The 14,218-nt window shown below is 48.3% G+C and overlaps 1 protein-coding gene across 7 annotated transcripts in view; it reads right to left on the bottom strand.

The window, feature by feature from the left end:
* Nucleotides 1–14,218, bottom strand: part of NCOA1 (nuclear receptor coactivator 1) — a 155,623-nt gene that overhangs the window by 76,778 nt on the left and 64,627 nt on the right. The window lies entirely within an intron of this gene.

Below are 14,218 nucleotides of genomic sequence, written 5' to 3' on the forward strand. Positions count from 1 at the left end.
GGATATTTCTGCTCTTTGCAGACTTGGAATCTCTTCTGCTGTTGCTTAACCCTTTGGCTGCCTTTGCTGGAAAACACCCATGTCCTTGGAGGAATTGGTAAGCGTGTAATAGAAAGCCAAAAAAAATGAAGAATATGGTTAAGTTTCATGAGTTTACCAACAAATTCCACCCCTTCAGCTGTTCCATTTTTTATGAGTTCAGCAACAAAAATACCCGTTCTGGAATGGCCTGGCTCCAGCAATGAATCTGATTACAGCTGCTGTGTTAAATGAATGATTAATAGACGCCTTTGTCGTGGCAGCATCTGCCTCTCCAGCAGCAGAGCGCCGCACGAGAACATTGTTGCTAACCTGGGTGGAACAGCAAATTCTGTCTTCATTACGTTGCATCCTGGCTGCCTTGTGTATCCCAAAGCTGCAGCAAGGAATGGGATTCTCCCTTCCACCTCTGAACATAGAAAACATAGGATCAGGAGGCTGAGGATGCAACCCAAGCCCCCGCTCAGTGCCTCGGAGCCCCCGCGCACAGAGCTGAGCAAGACAAAAGCTCTGCGGTACAAAGACGAATTTGCAGAAGCTACAGAACTGTTGCAGTCAGCCTGAGTTTCCTCCTCCTGCCCGTTCTCCTGAGCACGGTGATTAATTATAAGCCTGCAGGAAACGAGAGAGAGGAGGAAAGTGAATCCCCGCTGGCTGCTGCGCTGCCAATCCATCACCAACAGCCGGACCTGACCTTCAGCCTCCCCTTCTAAAAGAGGAGCTAAATGCACGTTCGTCTGCTCCGATTTCTTTTCTTTCCCCCCCCCAAATATTTGCTAGTCGATATGCTGGACACTGAGAAACTCGCTGTATGATATAATTTTGAAGACAAAACCCTCAAGGCAATTAATCCAAGGTCCCTTCCAACCCAAGCAGGTCGATGGTCCTATGACTTCAGATCCCATCAGATCACACCACTGAGCACCTTGCTCCCATGACACGGTGATGATTGCTCTTTTTATGTTTTCTCCTGAATCAAGAACAGTTTTTGAGACAAAAGGTCCCATATGGCTCATCTAGGGCAAATCCCACCCAGCTCACAGCCAGACCTAACTCAGGGACTTTTCCCCCCCCGGGTCTCAGCATCCAAAAGCTGTAAGAAAGAAGGGGTCTGACTCTTTCAGCAGGGTCTGTTGCCATAGGACAAGGGGAAATGTTTTCAAACTCAAAGAAGAGAGATTTAGATTGGGTCTAAGGAAGAAGTTGTTTTGTAGTGAGGCTCTGGCATTGGTCACCCTGAGAGGCGGTGGTGCCTTGTCCTGCAGACAGCCAAGGTCAGGCTGGATGGGGCTCTGGGCACCTGATGGAGCTGTGGGTGTCCCTGCACACTGCAGGGAGTGGGACCAGATGACCCCTGAATGTGCCTTACAACTCAAACGATTCTATGATGCTATGATCTCCCACCCTTGGCATCCACTGGAATTTCTTGAATCACAAGGCAGCACTCCGTGATGGGTGTCAAACTTCCAGCTCAAGAAAAGGAACCAAAAGAGAAGTGAAAGCTGGTCAAATATCCAATCCATACACGGTGGCTAGCCAGAAACAAAATTCAGCTTTACATTCACTTTTAAGTAAAGGTAATATAGGCAACCCAAAAAGATCAAAGCTTTCTTTCCTAGGCAGCAGCAGTACCCATGGCATCATATCATGCCTCAACCCATAGCCAGATGTAGGGAAAGAGCAGGGAACAGCACAAACTGAAGACTTATAGCCACAAAGAACCTGCAAGTAATCACAGAATCATAAAAAAAGAACTGTAAGGTCACCAAGTCCAACAAAAAACCCACCCCACCATGCCCACGGACCATGTAGCTCAGTGCCACATCCCAACAGTTCTGGAACACCTTCAGGTTTGGTGACCCCACCATCTCCCTGGACAGCTGTGCCACTCTTTATGAGAATAATTGTTTCCTAATCTCCAACCTGAACCTCCCCCGGCAGAACTTGAGGTCATAATGCATCACCTTACATTGATGGCTGTGTGGGTGCTCCACACGTAGGTCTGAGCTGCAGCATCATGACAAACCTGAGGTTTTGTAACAACCAGCATCATGTCCTAGACTCCCATCATAACACTTCGAGCCTGGTCCTGTACAGGATCAGTGAACACTGATAAATCTGAGCTCTCTTCAGCATGCAAACAGCTCCTGGAGCGGGTCCAGAGGAGGATCACTAAGAGGGCTGGAGCAGCTCTCCTATGAGGAAACGTTGAGGGAACTGGGCTTGTTGAGCTTGGAGAAGAGAAAGCTCCAGGGAGACCTCATTGTGGCCTTCCAGTATTAAAGGGAGCGTATAAACAGGAGGGGAATGGCTGTTTATGAGGGTGGATAGTGATAGGAGAAGGGGGAATGGTTTTAAAGTGAGACAGGGGAGGTTTAGGTTGGATATGAGGAGGAATTTTTTCACACTGAGGGTGGTGAGGCACTGGAACAGGTTGCCCAAGGAGGCTGTGGATGCCCCATCCCTGCAGGCATTCAAGGCCAGGCTGGATGTGGCTCTGGGCAGCCTGGTCTGCTGGTTGGCGACCTGCACACAGCAGGGGGTTGGAACTGGATGAGCATTGTGGTCCTTTTCAACCCAGGCTGTTCTATGATTCTATGATTCAATCGGTAATTCCCAATTTAAGTGGAGAAGGAGTATGCAGAATTTGGAGAAAGACAAGCCCTGGCCCAACGCCAGCAGTGGTGATTTTGCCATCGTGTACCTTTTGCCTTCCAGCACTCTGGAGCATTCCTGGTTCAGGGTGAAAAGCACGGCCTGGGCTCTCTGAGTCTTTAAGCAGGTGATGCTCCAGGAGGAGGATTTCACAGATGGAAAATGATTTTCAGGGTAAATGAAAAAGTGGAAAACGTTGCTTTAATTTGACAACATCTGGAATAAAGCGTCTGCCTGCAGCAACACCAGCCAGCAGCACTCCTGGCAAAGCTTTACTGTCCCAGCAGGGGACAGGGCACCACCAGCAGCTCTGGTGAGACACCAGGTGCTGCCAGCACTGCTGGCATCCCACAGCCCATCCTACACCCACCTGGACTCGTGGCAGCACAGCTCTGCATCTGACACAAACCATTCATCAACAAAAAAATCAACATAAATTCAGCCCATTTCCCTTCAACATCCACTTCAGGCCATGGTATCTGACTCAACGCCCTTTACTTGCTGAAAATCATCCTTATGAGCTTTTGCTTTGGGTTAAGAAGCAAACAAAACAAGACGTGTGTTTAAGCCTGCCTGCGTGCTGAAGGCAGCACATTCAGGATATTCCAGCCCATTGCTTAAAAAAAAAAAAGCTGTAAGAAACTGAAGAATTCATGAGGTTATTAGTTCTGTTTCTGCATCTCGAAAACAAAGCTCATGGTAAATGTCTACTTTAAGCAACTGTCAGCATTTAATGTTTCTATTTACTCCAATTCAAAAGAGAGAACTCTGAATAAAAACTGAACTTAATTAAGCGTGTTACATTCTTTTGGGCAGCCATCAGCAAGATGCATTTCCCAGCTCTAGTGTTACCAACCCTGAGACACAAATGTGCTCCCCAAAAGCCCCAGTCTCCTCCTCGCCCACAGGCTGCCTCTATTAAGGAGAAATCGGTGGCAGGGTTGGGGTGGGGAGCTGAAGCAAATGACAGAATGAGCAGTTCAGCATAGGTGTAAGGCTTGAAGTCCCAAAAAAGAGCTCTCTCCTGAAGGGGAAGTGAATGGTGCATCCTCCTGGGGGTACCTGGGACGCTGCTAATCCAACGTTACAGCATGCTGCTGATAAATCAACTCAAAATCCAAGTTACTAGGTAACAGCCTGGCGCTTATTTTCAGTACCAGCTGGGCCAGCAAACAAATCCCTCCTTGCTGAATGTTAAACACGCTTACCCGTGCTAAAATTACCATTTTCCTTCTACCCACCCCAAATCTGCAGCTGCAAATTCCTCTGCGTGCATCCACCTTTGGGCTTTGGGTGCTGCTCCTTGGGGACGAACAGCCCATGGTCAGCTGTAGGACACCAGGGCCATCCTCCTGCTGGGTTTGTCACCAGGCTCCCCGCTCGCTGGAACGCCCTGCAGCGATGCCTCCTCCTCCAGATTTCAGGCTGGGCTGCAGCCAGGATTTCCAAGAGTTTCTGTTTCTTCCTTAGAGCTGTCTGTAAGTCAGGTGCGACGCATCGAGCACTGTTTGTTCCCCAGTCGAATAGCCAGACACACACACATATACAATCTATGCGTATATATGTGATTTGCAACACCTTCTCGGCTAGAAAATACACCTTCTAATGCAAAAGCTCCTCAAGCTGTGGGTAAGGGAAGGGTGAATTTTTGCTGGTGAAATAGAAGCTCAGCCTGGAATTGCTAAGCGACAAAAACAAAAGATGTTCTTCCGAACGGATGGCGTGTGCTATAAACTCTGCAGTGGTGCCATCCTGACATTCAGCAGCACGGAGAAAGAAGCACAAACTTTGAGGAGGGGGGAGGGGGGGGTGAGGGGGAGAAAAAGCAACACAGAAGAGTTGTACCCCCCCCCCCCAAATCCCTAAAAAGCCCTGCTCCAAAAGGATTTAAACATACAGCAGACCCCCAGCTATTTGAAGCAGCAACCAAGGAAACCAAAGGCAAAGCTGGAATTGTACAGATCAGGGCACGACTGCAAAACCACAGTCTGCAGGAAACTTCCTCCTCTAACTTCAGGCCAGGAGGACATAGGGAGAGCTGTTTACAAACACACTTGCCCAGATGGCCAAAAGCTGACATTGAAATGCATTTGGTGCCTGCGAGGAAGAACTTGATGCACTGCACTGAGGTGGGCACAAAGACTGGGGAACATTTGTATTTCTTCTTCCTGCAAATATATGGAGTCAGTAGGCAAGGGTTACTGTACCACATATTGTGTGTATGTATTTTCAGTTAGATTTTTATATATAATATACAGTAATATGCATATTTTCTATGTGTGTACATGAATGATGACTCCAGGTGTCTCATGTAGGGTCCCTCCAGAAACATCCACCAAGTACCTACAAAAAAAGCAAGGAGCCCATGAAGCCCCATAATGAGCCAGGACTGCCCAGGGGACCACGCACTGCTGTTCTAATGGGCTCTGCCCCTCAGGTCACAGTCCTGCTGCCTGCTCCCTTCCCAATCAATAACATACTCCTTCAGCCTTTGCTCTCCCAGCACCAGAAATACACTGTGATTAATACTTTGGGGCACTTTCTGGCCCTATAAGTGTTGGAAACAGCATGCAATGAGCAGACCCTCGCTTTCTCAGGGAAGGGATCAATACCTCCCCGCTCGTCTTGTTTTCATTTTAATGCCTTGTAAGAGGTTCCACAACAGGAATAATTACAAACTGGTTATGAAAATAACTCCCCTCCTATGGAGCGGAGAGGTCCTGAGGGTTCAATTACGTGACAAGAGAAAACAATCAAGAGACACCCTGCGTTCAGCCTTGCTTCTAAAAAATGGCTTGCCTTTGTTGTTCTTATCTAACTGTAAAGGCTTAGGTAACCAGCCTTAATTGGGAAGCCAGCTGTGCCTGCAGGATGCACGCATCCCAGCATCGTAGAACCATGGAATCGTAGAACCATGGAATCATGGAACCACTGGAATCATGGAACCATGGCACAGAATCTTAGAATCGTGAAGGTTGAGAGAGACCTCTATGGTCACCAAATCCAACAGCTGACCCATCACCACCATGCCCGTTAAACCACAGAATCATTAAAGTTGGAAGAGATCTCTCAGATCATCTTGTCCAACCATCAACCCCTCACCACCGTCCCTAAATAGAACTATAGAATCACTGAAGTTGGAAAATACCTTTAAGATCCCCAAGTCCAACCCCAATCCATCCCTACTACATCCACTACAACATGTCCATAAATCCATGTTTCTTGAACACAAGATGAGGGCAGAGTTTGGGATGGAAGAAGTCCTGGAGGATGCTGATAAGGCAACACAGGGGCACACAGGGACCCAGGGCTCCCAAAAGGAGGTGGCACTGGGCTGGAGTGGCCCAGGATGAGATTGCATCACATAGGTTGGAAAAGACTCTCATGATCACCAAGCCCAACCATCATCCCAACGCCTCTGGCATCGCCAGGAGAATCCATCAAGTGCCAAGGGGCAAAGGGTGTCCTGCTTTCCACACCTAGAGGCTTGTGGTGCTTTTAGAGGATGTTAATTCCAGTTTGCTTCTTACCCCACAGCATTTGCCCCAGGAATATGTGAAAAAAACATGGGTTTGAGATTAAGGTTTATAAAACAGAGAGAGTCAGAGATAAACTTGTATGGCCACCTCTACTCCTCTTCCTTCTCCAGCCTGAAAAGTGTGAGAAATGCTTCTCCAGCTAAGCTGGAGGGAAGGCAAGAAACTTGTTAATGCTGATGTTGCTTCTAAGGTCTCTAGCTACAAGCACAAATAATTAGGGATGGTGAGCTGGAGAGAGCAGCCAGCTCTGGTGTGCAGCAACATTAGGATCCACCAGTGCCTCACAGTGTCCAAGGATAGGTTGGATGGGGCTTTGGGCAGCCTGGTCTATGGGAGGTGTCCCCATGGCAGAGGTTGGGGTGGGTGGGCTTTAAGGTCCCTTCCAACTCAAACCACTCCACGATTCCCTATTTTTGTACTCATCCATCATCATAAGGATGCAAAGAACCAGACCCAGCCTATTAGAAATTATTTTAAAAGGAAGATACGTGCGCCAACGCTCATCCTTACACTGCCATCAGCAGCAGATTGATCAAAATTATACACCATGGGCAGAGCAATTCGGAAAAATCGCTGCATTACAGAGGAGTGCTGCCTGAGACTGCCGAAGGAGGCAGGCAGGCATGTGCAGAAAGGGACAAAAACTCAGGAAATACAGAAATCCTTAACCCTTGGGGATCACAATCTAATCATGTTCTAAAGATTCAAACACACACACACGCTTAATCTTTTCCTCCGTGCACACAAAAAAATCCAAAATACTGACCATTTTCTGCACTGCGCCGAGGGCTGCATCTCCAGCAGGCAATCTCAAATGTAAAAGGCAGTGCATTATAGTGGGAAATGTCCTGACCAACTCCTGTCCTCTACCTTGAACAGCAAGAAGACAAAAGACTACTTCTTCCCCAAAGGCAACGCTTGGGGCAGAGCAGGGAATGATTAATGCAGGGAGATTTTAGGGGGTCTCTGCAGGTTGGGTGCACTTCTTCAGCACTCACCTATGCTTGTTTTTCCCATGACAGTTGGTGTTGAGCCCACATGGATGAAAAAGGAGCACGTCACCTGGACCGTGGCTTGCTGAGAAGGTCAGCTACACCCCCATTTATCATACAGTTGGCTTCCAGCTCTCCTTGTCACTGCATGTCATGAGCAGCAAGGGCCATGCAAAACCCCGAAAGCCACGCTCAAATAAATTGCATAGCTAATGAGAGTATCAATATAATGAGCTCCATGAGCAAGCTCTTTGCAAGTTCCCCACCAGCTTCGTGCCATGTCTGGGAGCACTGCTGGTGGCTGACAACAAGGAACAAAGCTCACTTGCAGCCTTCCCTTCCCGGTGGGCATTAATTTTCTCCCAACCCAAAGCCATTCACCAGCACAGGGAGCAGACAGCTGTGGGGGGGTCCTCCCTGGGGATCTCCCTGGCCGTGGTGTTGGGCACTCTGCTCTGGGCAGCCCAGCTGGGGCAGGAGTGGGTCAGAGAGAGCCCAGGTGCCTCCAGCCCCAACCAGCCTGGGGTTTGGGATGTCCAGACTTAGATCTCATGTCATGCCAGCAGCATCTGAGCATTATATTTATATAACAAAATCAAAAACTTGAAGCCCAGTCCACAAAGACAGCTATGCATTTACAGTGTGTGACGATGCTGGAGAACAGCACGGTGCAGACCTTGCACACAATGGGCCACTTGGGTTTGTGGCTGTCCCCTGGGTTTGCTGTGCCACCAAATGTGACAGCTCTCAGCGTCTGGAAATGGTGTGATGTCAATGGTTCACCAACGACATAAAACAGTGTTCCCAGCTGATGTGCCACAAAATAAAGGCGGGTGATGAGACTGCATCCAACCTATGGGGAAAACCACATCTTGTTCCAGGTAAGGGACTCACCACAGAGGCACAAAAAGGTGTTTGGGAAGGAAGGAGCACCTCTGAATGAAACAAAGCAGACAGGAATTCAGCACTGTGGGAGAGGCAGCCCCCTCCACACTGCAAGTCCTGGGGAGTTTAGGGAGGGAAAGCACCTTCTGTTTGCAAAGGGCTGATTTTGGCACCGACTGATCAAACCCCAGGTACAGAGGGGAGGGATGATGAGCAGCAGCTGCTAAAGCAGCGAAAGGAAAACACAGACCAAGGTGCTATCTCTCCCATCTCTGCACGCAGCAGAACTCCCCAGAATTTGATATTCCCCCTGCTGAGCCGCAGGCACTGGCAGAGCAGGTCCTGCAACATTTCCCCAAGTTGTGCAAGATGGCTCAAGGCTTAGGTCTGCTGGCAGAGCTGTTCATACCTGAGCTGAGAACTGGGGACACATGCTGCGATGCATCCATGGCTCCAGAACTTGCAAACGAGGGCTTTGGGCCGTGCTTTCAGACCTAGAGGACTGTCCATTGGTAGGGGCACTGCGGAGGAAGGTGCTATGCTCGGTCCCGTGACCTTGGCAGTGTTCCACCGTGCTTCCCATATTATAAACAACTGGCCCTAAAAGTGCCCTCTGTAATCATTCAGTCAAAACAATCAAGGGTTGAAAGCCACTTTCCCCAAACTTGGTTTCACGTTGCAGAGATTAGTACAGCTGCACCCACAGGAGCGTGAGCAAAAAAAGACTCCCTATCACATGGGGATGGAAATAGGCAACCGTGGGTGAAAACCGCTCTGGGGGACAAGGAGAGAAGCTCTCTTTAATGCAGTGACAAGTGTCTGAGTTGCTCAGTGGGGTTTGGCTTGCCCAGGAACCCTGCTCCCAAAATTGTGCAGGGCACAGGACCCACCAACAGCTTGGGGATGCAGCTCAGGTGCACAGTTCAGCCTCACGGGGACAAAACTGGAGCTGAAAGCAGCTGGGACAACATTGCCTACAGCCAAGCATCCCCTGGGCACCTTCATCACCTAGCAGAGCTGTTCCATCTTCATCCCATGGAGCTGGAAGGTGTGCAGACCCTCCTGCCTTGGGGATGCATTGCCTGCTAACTCCCAGGGATTAGGAAGAAACAATTCCAAAGTCGAGCATGAATTTCCTTTTGCTCATCTGCAGTGCTTGAGGGCTCCACTAACACAAGCATTCCTGAGCAAACAGAGATTCTAGAACTTGCTTTGGAAGGCTGGGAGTTAAAAGACACCTCACAAAGTCTGCAAGGAAATGGTTACTGTTGGCAGCGCTATGAGCACAGAACGGCGAGAAATGCTCCTCTTGTTTGAGGGCTTCTGTGCAGATTGCTGCAATCATTTTCCAGCTATTGCTTTCGTATTATAGTCCAAAAATATCACGTTTCTTGGGAGCCTCAGAAACTGAAACCAAAAGCGAGGTGGTACACAAAGCCGTGCTAAAACCTAAACGTGTTCTTAAGAGCTTTTCTATTTCCAAGTGCTTACCGTTCTATAAAAAAAGATGATGTCTTTTTCCAAAATACCTCCGTGGCTCCCAAGGAGTCACTGCACCATAAAAACTTCACAACTTAACCAAATGTTATGAGTGTATATGAATTTCTATGATGCTCCCAAACGGCACGTCCTCAGATTCTGCATCAACATCATTTCTCCTGTGCCCGAGACAGAGTGAGAAATCCTACCAAAGGAATTAGAGTAAGCTCACAAATGCTTAAAAGTAGCTCAGCTAAGGTCTGTTTCCAGACACATTAAAGTACATGGGTTTTTTTTGTTTTTTTTTTTTGACACATTTATATCGAAGTTTAATAAGTTTGGGTTTTGTACAGCCTAAGCTTGATCCTGCAAACAGCTCCATGCAGAGAGATTTTAGCACTGCTGGGCTGCCCCAAAGACATTCCCAGCACGAGCAGCTTATGGTGCAACAAGCGAAGGCTCAGGGGACCCTGGGATTCACACGTGAGCAGACATGAGATGCATTTTCACCTCATATCCAGTAAAGGAGGTGTTCTGCCTGAACACCAAAGCAGAGCACCCTGCATTCAGCATCCTAGGAACACAGGGAGCAGCTTCCAATCCCCTTCAATGCACTGTCATATCATATCATAGAATGGACTGCGTTGAAAAGGACCGCAATGATCATCCAGTTCCAACCCCCTGCTGTGTGCAGGGTCGCCAACCAGCAGACGATGGTGGATGCCCCATCCATCCCTGGAGGTGTTCAAGGCCAGGTTGGATGGGGTCCTGGGCAGCCTGGGCTGGTATTAAAGGTGGAGGTTGGTGGCCCTGCATGTGGCAGGGGGTTGGAGCTTCATGATCCTTGAGGTCCCTTCCAACCCTGGCCATTCTGTAATTCTGTGATTGAGATCCACATCCAAAGCCAGCCAGAAGCATTATCTTCACACTGACTTCATATTGTACCACCCAGCCACCCCAGGAACAATCAGCAGACTGCTGAAGCTTGCAGCCCCAGGTGGCACCAAAGTGGCCACCAAACCATCATCCCAACCCATCCCACCATGCCCACTGTGTCCTTCAGTGCCACATCCCCACAGTTCTGGAACACCTCCATGGACGGTGACCTCACCACCTCCCTGGGCAGCTGTGCCACTGCATCACTGCTCTTTATGAGAAGAAATGTTTCCAGGTATCCAACCTGTCCCTGCAGCAGGGTGGCTCTCAGGGTTTGCTGCTTTGGCACTGGAACAGCTCAGGAGGGACGGATGCAGGAGTGTAATTAGCTAAAGGATGCTTTTCCGCAGCTGGAGTGGAGACCTGAATAAGCAGCCGGGCTGGCTTTCAGCATATAATTAGCAGGCTGTTTAATTTGTGTGTCAGGTGTCAGGGTGCTGAGGAACATAGAGAGCAGCCCTGGATTGCATTTACAGAGGGAAAAGGATTGGTGTGTTAGGTGAGCAGAGCAGAGAGAAACAGCAAAGCCCCCGGGTGGGTTTTGAGATGCTTACTGCAGAGCAGAGAGGAAGAGACAGAACTCTATCTCCCTACAAAAGGAAGGAAGACTTAAAAGCTAACGTAGAATACCAAGAAACGGAAGTTTGTTGTCTGCTCCCACTTTTGGAAGAGACACAACCCCACATCGAGGAGGTGTCACTGCATCAGGCACCCCAGCAAAAGCCCTGTAACCCAGGGGGCATGGAATCCAGTCAGAGACCAGAGGTTACAGGGTTAAACTTAACTGTATGGCCTGATCCAGCTGTGGATTTTTTTTTTTTTTTCCTGCAACGTGCTTCCAACTGAATAATTCACATGCAAGGTAACTTTTTTTTGTCTTCAAGAAGCCCACAGCCTGAGAACTGAAGCATCTGCCTTCCTTCCTTTTGTGCTTCTGCAAACAGCCTGGATGTAAACGGGCTGGATGAGAAATGTGCATGAGATGGTTTCCATACTTGGTAATCACAGCGCAATTACACCGGCAGCAGAGATTTGGCATTTCCTCTTTCAAATGTGAGAAATCAGAGTCGATCGTGTCCTTTGTAACCCCACTGCAAAGACTACCCAGAAGCTAAAGGTAACCCTGATGGTCAGAAATCCCAATGCAGTTTCCCTCTGCAACCTAATGTGCACATCCCACTGCTCACAGAGCTTTGGCAGGCACGGGGCTGAAGCCCAGCACTCCTCATAGGGGCCCTGGGTGGGCTCAGCTCAGCACAGACATCTTCCCCACCAGTGCTCAGTTTGAGAAAGGCTGTGTTCTGCCTTGTTTTCCTGCTGAATACCTCACATGACTGCGAAGATTTGGACGGCTAAGTTCACAGGATGACCTGCTGCTCCCAACAGGAGGCTGAGGCAGAGCCACTCACAGGGTCAGGATCTCCATTTCATGGGAAAAGATGCAAAAACAGAAGCAAACAACAGTGAAAACGGACATAGCAGGACACAGGACCACCACTTGGTGATCAGTCTCCTTAGAAATGCAAACTATGCAACCGTTGCATTCATTAAATGTGGAGGTTGGCAGCCCTGCATGCGACAGGAGGTTGGAGCTTGATGATCCTTGAGGTCCCTTCCAACCCAAGCCATTCTGTGATTCTGTTGTGATTTAATAGACTGATGAAAAGTTGGAAAAGTGTTCCAGAAAGCAGAAGGAACATGGAAAAAAGATAAACTCAGTGTAAGAAAAGACAAATGAAAGGGATCTGTGCTGTGCCTGCAGTAGCTCACACGGAGTGCAGAGACAGTGGTGTTGGATGCCAAGGGAACACGTGGGTGCAGGAGGACAAGAGGCTTAATTCTGCAGGACTGGAATTCCTCAGCAGGGAATTAACACTCCACAACATTTCTTCGAAGAAGGAAGTTGCAAGTTGAAGCCAACGTACCTGTGTATACTTAACTCTTTTGCTTATGCAAGAGTCTATAAGACTATAAGCAAATTTTGTGGCCTTTGCATATTTCCTGTTTCCACTGCAGATCCCAAGCTTGAGGGACAATGCGTAGGAGACATCAGCTGAAGCCCCAAGAATTGGTGTTGGCCAACTCATAAGCACCACAGCTATCTCCAGGCTGGACTCCTGCCCTTCTGCTGTCATAGGAACACAATGTAGGAGATGTTTCTCTCTACCTAAGAATGGAGAAAATTCATACAAAATGCCCTCCAGCATTATTTCTGCAGCAATTAATGCGGAGATGGCACAAAGAAACACAGGCTGCTTCCTAACAGAGGCTCAGTTTCATCCCCATCCTTCTCCCAGGTGAGGAAATCCTTCTGAGGTCACCACAATTCAGTGGAAAAGGAAGGAGAATGCTTATATCATAGCCACATCCCTCCCAGCTGCAATTCTGAATTTTCTCCAGCATGAGGAAGTTGTCAGAAAAGCTATCAGTAAGCAAAAAAAAAAAACAAACAACCATAAACTCAGCTTTCTGGAGGCTTGAAAATGTAAGGAAGAGCCAGGTGAGCAGAAGAGAGGCGGTGTGAGCAGAAGCAGGCAGGAGAAGGGCTGCACATCACTGGTGCGCTCTGTGCCATCCTCACCCCACTAACTGACCTCTGTCTGCTCTGAGCACCTCAGCCTCATCCCAAACCAGAAGATTATTCCAGAAATATCCTGGATGATTTGCAGGATCCAAACCCAGGAGAACAAAAGCAGCAGCTGGATGGATGGGCAGCAAAGCTATCCAAAGTGGATGCTCGTGGCGGAAGCACACCCTACCATGGGGTGATTTCCAGCAAGGCTGGGAAATTGCTAAATTGGAGCTGCCTGGTGCCAAAGCCAGACCCAGCAGCTGGCTGCAGCCATCACTGGGTTAAAGGCAGTTTTGTGTCCTGCCTTTATGATATAATAACTTGGCACTGCTGCAGCGGCAAGCCTGAGAATCAATTACATTTCTGTTCAGTACATCCTGAAATATCAGAAGCTCGTGTCCCAATTAAATATTCAGGCAAAACCTAAAATTACAGTGGACAGCTAAGTAATGAATTACACATTTCACACTGTAATCAATACCTACAAATGCCAGGTAACAAGCAATGCTGCGTGGCAGAGAAAATGGAGAACACATTACTCCCCATTGGAGCTGAGGATGCACAAAGAATTACGAAGCTAGTTTTGAAGAACAGTCCCAAAGGGAAAGAAAAGGGGAAAAGAGCATGAGGGAATGTGGAAGAAAAAGCACTGAGAAATATATGAGTGAAAACGGGAAAGGCATTGGGGGAATGTGGAAACAACAGGGGAAAACAAGCAAAGAAAGCCACACTCAGGAGCAACCCGGCCCAAACACTTTCAGCCAATGTCCACAGGCAAATCTTATTCCTAACTGATCCATTGCTATGCTGAAATCAGACTGTAAGTACCATTTGATTCCAATTCATTTCCTTTGTTTTACTTCTAATTTTATCTTGTTCTCCTCCCTTTCTCATTTTTCCACCACTGTACCCATCACTCTTTTGCAGTTTCCTGAGACCAAATTATTTTATTTTTTGTGAGAGCAGAGAAGTCTGCCTTGACTCAAACTGGGTTCACTGAGCAAAATCAGTGTATTTGTTTTCAGGCAGGTCACACGAAGTCCATGGAGGCTCCTTCCCTGCAGCTGACTACAGAACAGTGATGGAGGCTTTGGGAAGACCTTGGTCGCATTGCTGCTGAT

The sequence above is a fragment of the Phasianus colchicus genome, chromosome 2 (genome assembly GCF_987193195.1).
Source record: "Phasianus colchicus chromosome 2, bPhaCol1.hap1.1, whole genome shotgun sequence".
Taxonomy (NCBI): domain Eukaryota; kingdom Metazoa; phylum Chordata; class Aves; order Galliformes; family Phasianidae; genus Phasianus; species Phasianus colchicus.